This window comes from Acartia tonsa, chromosome 5 (genome assembly GCF_053477335.1).
Source record: "Acartia tonsa isolate MP-2025a chromosome 5, ASM5347733v1, whole genome shotgun sequence".
NCBI classification, from domain to species: Eukaryota; Metazoa; Arthropoda; class Copepoda; order Calanoida; family Acartiidae; genus Acartia; species Acartia tonsa.
This window is the reverse complement of record NC_137264.1, coordinates 22,768,188-22,774,428: the sequence shown is the minus strand read 5'-3', so window position 1 is coordinate 22,774,428 and position 6,241 is coordinate 22,768,188.

Below are 6,241 nucleotides of genomic sequence, written 5' to 3'. Positions count from 1 at the left end.
TCAATTTTAAAATAGTTTATTGCATCGTATTATAGATAACTTTCCCTGGATATGGAAATGAAAAATATTAAGATTCAAACCAGTTTTGTTTATTAATCTTATAATTTTTATTTCATTACTCGTGGAAAACTGTTTTTAATACGATGCTATGCATGATTTTTTCCGTATGATTGAGAACCGGTTCTAATCCAACGGGTATTAATTGGTTCCGAAGCAATACTGGGAAAAAAATTTTCTTTAACTCGAAAATTATCAAAAATTAAAAATTTATTTATAAAGAAAAATATAAAAAGCATAATCTGTAGAAAAAAAAACTACAGTGTTATCGACTATACAAACAATATTTAAGTGAAAAGTTAAAGGTTTTATTTTAAAGCCTGTTAACAAATTAACACAATCTTTATTGGAAAAAAAGTTAAAATTGTTTTAAAAATCAATCCTTATAATATTGTAATTTTTATGTAGTTAGTTTTATACCTTATTTGCTTATTGAAAGGCATTATTTTTAGGGCTCGGCAGCTATCTATTGCTTGCAAGGCTCGGCAGCTAACCATTACTTGCAGGGCTTGGCATCTACCTATTTTAAGCAGCTAGTTTGCGGCTTGAAATTAGTTGTTTTTTGAAAATTGGCCGCCGAAAATAGTTGCACTTCTTGTATTGCCGTTGCCGAACCCTGACTACTTGTTCAAAACCTAAAAGTACCCACCTTAAACCTTTGTTCTTTAAATTTGTTATTTTTACGTAATTACTTAGTTTTGCAGAACATCATCCTATAATAATTTTATATGACTTTTTTCATCTAAAAATAAATTTGTCTTTTATTTTTTATATGAAATTGAACTCCATAAATTAAAATCATACTTCCATTCTTGCAAAATCCGAATATTATTTCTTGTACATATTTGTAAATATGTACGTAGTGTATATTTATGTAAAGTTTTATTAGATGATTTTTCAAGTAGTGCTTGTAATAATCGCTATAATTCTTAGTGGACCCTTACCCCCCCCCCCCCTCCCTCCCCCAATTAATATTTTTATCCCCTGTCGGGAATTTTAGTCCTAAGGGGAACTTGTCCTTTTTTATACCTAGCCAACAAAAAATAATAGTGATTCTTTTGAGCTGTATTTTTTTGTGGATATTCTCTTTTCAACACTAGCGCAGTGTATTGTTCTAAAACATTCAAAAAAATGAAAAGTAGGGGGCCTGGAGGGTCCACCAAAAAAGTAAGGGGTGTTGCCAAATTAGCATATCATTATAGTGACATGAACATGGCCATTTTTACATAGAAATACATCTAAATCTGCTTTTTTTAACATAATGTATTAAAACCTCTGTCTAAAAATACAATCATATTTAAATTTTGCCACAAAACATAAAAAAAAATCGATGCTAAATGTTATAGGTAGATGTATTTTTGGCAGCAAATCTGCCAAATTTGTCAAAAATACATCAACCACTTTTTTATTGGTTGTAAAATGCCATGTATCTACAGGGATAGCAATTCAAATAAATTGTATTAGAAAAAAATGTAGGATTAAAAAATCTTTTGTTATTAGTATCTTTCTGAAGTTTGCAAAACCATGAAACTACAAAAGTTAAATATAAATTAAATAAAAGAAAGTTGTTTTACTATGAAATATCTTTGTTGTATTATGTAATTAAAAACTAACAGAAAAATTTTAATTTTAATTTTATTTTGTATTACAAATTGATTCATGCCCAGATATGTACATTCTTCAGATGCCAAATATATATTCGTTGTATTATGTCTACCAACAATATTAATGAATTTTCTCGTATTCATTCGAATCCGGTGGATAGGAACAGGTTCTCATCCATACGAAAAAACTATGTCTAGCATCGTATTATATCCAGCTTTCTACGAATATAGAAATGTACAATCATAAGATTAAAACTAGTTTTTTTAGACGGTGACTTCGTCACATCGGGGCTAAAAAAACTAGTTTTAATCTCATAATTGTACATTCTATATCCGCGGAAAGCCGTTTATAATACGATGCGAGAAATAACTATTCTCGTATTCATTCGAATCCGGTGGATAGGAACCGGTTTTCATCTACACGAAAAAACTATGTCTAGCATCGTATAATATCCAGCTTTCTACGAATATAAAAATGTACAATCATAAGATTAAAACCAGTTTTTTTAGCCCCGAGGTGCCGAAGATGAAAATTTTGCGTAAGATCCAAGTAATAATAAATCCAGTCATACACTATCCAGGAAGAAGCAAGTATTACATCAATTTCATACTTATTACATTGTTTTCAAACATAAAAGTACAAGCACTATAGAATGGTTTTAGTTGCTTGTGAATAATAGTTATTCCTTTCATCGTATTATAAACGGCTTTCCGCGGATATAGAATGCACAATTGGTTTTAATCTTATAATCTTATAATCATATATTCTTCATCCATTTTATAAACATATACTTTTTATACTTTTCATCGAAGACCTCTATAAATGTCGTCATCCGCACAAAATTTATAAATTTTAGTTCAATCTAAAGGGTGTTTAAATAAAAACCAATCGCTTCACTTTTTTCAATATAAACCTTACAGTGTTGGTCCAAAATTAATATAAAATAGTACAATTCATGCCCAAGCAATGACAATAACAAAACAATATTAAATTTTAAATCTACTCACCTTTCCAGAGCACTAGAGCTCGAAACCTAGCCCTTGCAGAGAAATTTGCCCTACGCCGAAAGTGCATATTTTATAATAAAATTAAGACAAATTTGTCTCTTTAAAAAAAGAACAAACCGTCTTAAGTACTTGAAATCTTGCAGATAGACCCCATAATGTTTAGGGTTTTTGATGGGGCATGTAAAGACCTTTCTCAAGACACCTTAACTAGGTTTCTAACACAATCCTAGCCAATTTGGCATCATAAAGAAATACCTGACAAACATCAAGAACTAGATTTAAACAGAGCCGCCATGCCTCAATGTTGGATGGGTCTGCCTTTTTTATCCCAAATCGGCTAGGATTGAGGTAGAAACCTGTTTAAGGTGTCTAAAGAAAGGTTTTTGCATGCCCCATCAAAAACTCTAAACATTATAGGGTCTATCTCCAAGATTTGAAGTACTTACGGTGGTTCAAAATGTGAGCGATTGGTTTTTTTTTAAACACCCTTTACTATGAAGTAAAGATTTAATTACAAATAAAAACTTTTTGAATTAAAATCTAGGGTGACGAACATTACTAGTGTCTAAACTTTTCCAGCAGTAATGTTTGGGGTTTAAATCAAATATAAAGTATTATTTCATTATCTATTAGAAAAAAGGAAAAAAATCTGGGAGAAATTTTCTAGTGGCAATTGAGGAAGAGAGGGGAGTCTTCCATCCGTTTTAGTTTTGAATGTAAAAATATATTTTTTCAATGGTAGGTGTCTATTTCTAGGTTTGGTGTTTCAAGGGATACCTGGAAAATACCTCTTGGGGGCGAGGTGCTGCCTTAGGCTTGGGTCCTTCAGCAACAACCTTGATCCGTTCCTCGCTTGTAAAAGACTGCGGGGAAATACGTTCATGCGCCCAACGAAATATCCTAAATAGTCATGTTATAACAACAGTATTTACACATCTTACTTTAAATTAGGTGTCAAGAGATTGATTTAGATATTATTTCTTCTTTCCGGTGAGTATAATCTCTGCTTAAAGTGGTAAGATATAAAGATGTTTATTTATCCCTTTTTTCCTGTATCTGAAAGTGGTATTAAGTTAGTATCAGTTGGTTGGTTTGACTGTGTTCGCGCGTGGTGGTTGTCTGTCTGTTTGCTGCACCTAGTTGTGAGAAACTTGTTTCAGTTGTTAGGTAGAAGTTAAAACTATCAGTTCACTAAATAAGAATAAAAATGTCGTTTAATACAAATGAAGAATTGTGGTATGACTTGGAAAGTCGTATGGACTTGCTGAAAGAAAGTTTGATTAATAGAGCCATGGGTACTGATGATGTTGAGCTCAAGAGAGCTCTCACCAGGAGCCTCTACCACCATGGGTGGTTAGAGGCGAATCTGCGTCGCTGTCGCCCTGCTATTGAGTTGTCAGCAGCTGCCCAGGCTGCCGAGCTGTCTGCTGTGCTGCAGCAGATCAATCAGCACGAGGAGGCGTGCCGTTCTATCTAGATGAATCATCACATAAATTATTAACTAGTTTAAAAGTTTATTAGCTGTCTAGTTTAATAAAGTTTATGAACCTTCCTGAAAATAAATTGTTTATTATGTGTATACTCGATTAGAGTAGTTGGATGTGTGTCTGTTGGTTGCCGAAATCAACCTAGATATAAACATATATAAGTTTTATCGTGCAAGTTTAAGATATTTTCTTCATTCCGGTGAGAATAATCTCTGCTCCGGCCTGGGTATAAGATATATAAATTTAAAACGTGTAAGTTTTAGGTGTTCCTTTTCCTAAAAATAAGCTTGTGTGTTGTGTGTATAAATGATTTAAGTAGTTGGAAGTGTGCCTGTGGATTGCTGAAATCAGCCTAGATATAAACATATATGAGTTTTATCGTGCGAGTTTAAGATATTTTCTTCATTCCGGTGAGAAGAGACTCTGCTCCAGCCTAGTTATAATATATATTAAAGTTTTAAGGGTGCGAGTTTTAGATATCCCTTCATTCCGGTAAAAACAATCTCTGCTCGATTCTAAATTTTTGAAGTATATACGCATTAAAAAGTACGGGTTTTAGGTATTTTCTTCATTCCGGTGAGAACAATCCCTGCTCTAGCCTAGATATGAAATTTTATGAGTTTTAAAATTTTACAGTTTTTTAAAATTTTCTTCTTTCCGGCGAAAACAATCTCTGCTCTGGCCTAAATATGAGTATTTTATGAGATTTAAGCTTACAAGTTTTAGATATTTCCATCATTCCGGTGAGAACAATCCTTGCTCAAGCCTATATAAACATTTATGAGTTTTAACTTAAAATTTTAGAAATTTCCTTCACTCCGGTGCTGACAGTCCTTGCTCTAGGTTAAAATTTTTAGAAAATTGAAATACAGATTAAGATTATTAAAACAGAATGAGGGTAGCTTAGTGAGTCTCTTGACTGCTGGAGGTTTCTGAAAAGAATATTATGGTGAATAAGAATATAGAAATATAGTTTTATTAGATACCTATTAGAGGATGTTAGAAACAGATTCCTATCTATTTTCGAAAGTGCCTATCTATCATTTTGTTTGCTACATACTATCTTTTCCTAAAGATCATATTTTGATTATTCGCTACTTATGTATGTTTTCATTCTTTTCGTCTATTGGCTACTTATGATTTATTATAATCCTTCTCTTGAAAAAGAAAAGAAAAAGATGTATTTTGCGAAGATTTGAGAACTTCCCTTATTCGAAGTACTCAAATCTTTGCGTTTGTTTAACAAATTTTAAAATGCGTCTAATGTCAATTTTATTTAATTCTTCTATTTTAAGAAAGAAACTTCCTAGTGTATTTCTTCTGTTTCTCGCGAAGGCTGGGCATTGGCATAGAAAGTGTTCCATACTTTCAACCGTTTCATCCTCTTCACATTGTTCACACCGGTTTTCGTTCGCCAGTTTCATGTTCTTAAGATGTTTGTTCAGGGTTGTATGTCCAGTTAGTATTTGTGTTATCATGTTCATGTTTCTTTTGGGCTGGTTTGCCACCTGTCTCCAGATTTTTGTGTTTACTATGGGCATCATTTGTTTTGATTGCCTGCAGTTACTTAATCCTTCCCAGTATTTTTGCCACAATGTCATCCCCCAGTTCTTGATTTCAGCTTTTATGTTTGATTCTGCCATAGGGATATGTGTCCAGGTTCCCTGAACTTCCATATTTGCTCCTTCTCGTGCTTTCCTATCAGCAATCTCATTACCATTGTGTCCTTGATGTCCTGGTACCCAGTTTATTGTTATCCTGTTGGTTTCTGCTAATTTGTTAACCATCTTTTTTGTCTCTGCTGCCAAGTTTTCTTTTAATCTGTATTTTCCCAGGGTTTTTATCACAGCCTGATTGTCCACGTAGAATTTTATGTTCCTGCCTGTTGTACCTGTGTTGACCAGTGTGAAGGCTGCTTCTTGTATTCCTAGTAACTCAGTCTGATACACCGTGGCCAGTGGTCCACTATTATTGCATCCATATAGTCTTACACCTGCTCCACTTATGACATATCCATATCCTGTTTTCTGTTCACTTTTGGAGCCATCTGTGAAGACCATTATGTCTTTATTATCTATTCTTCCA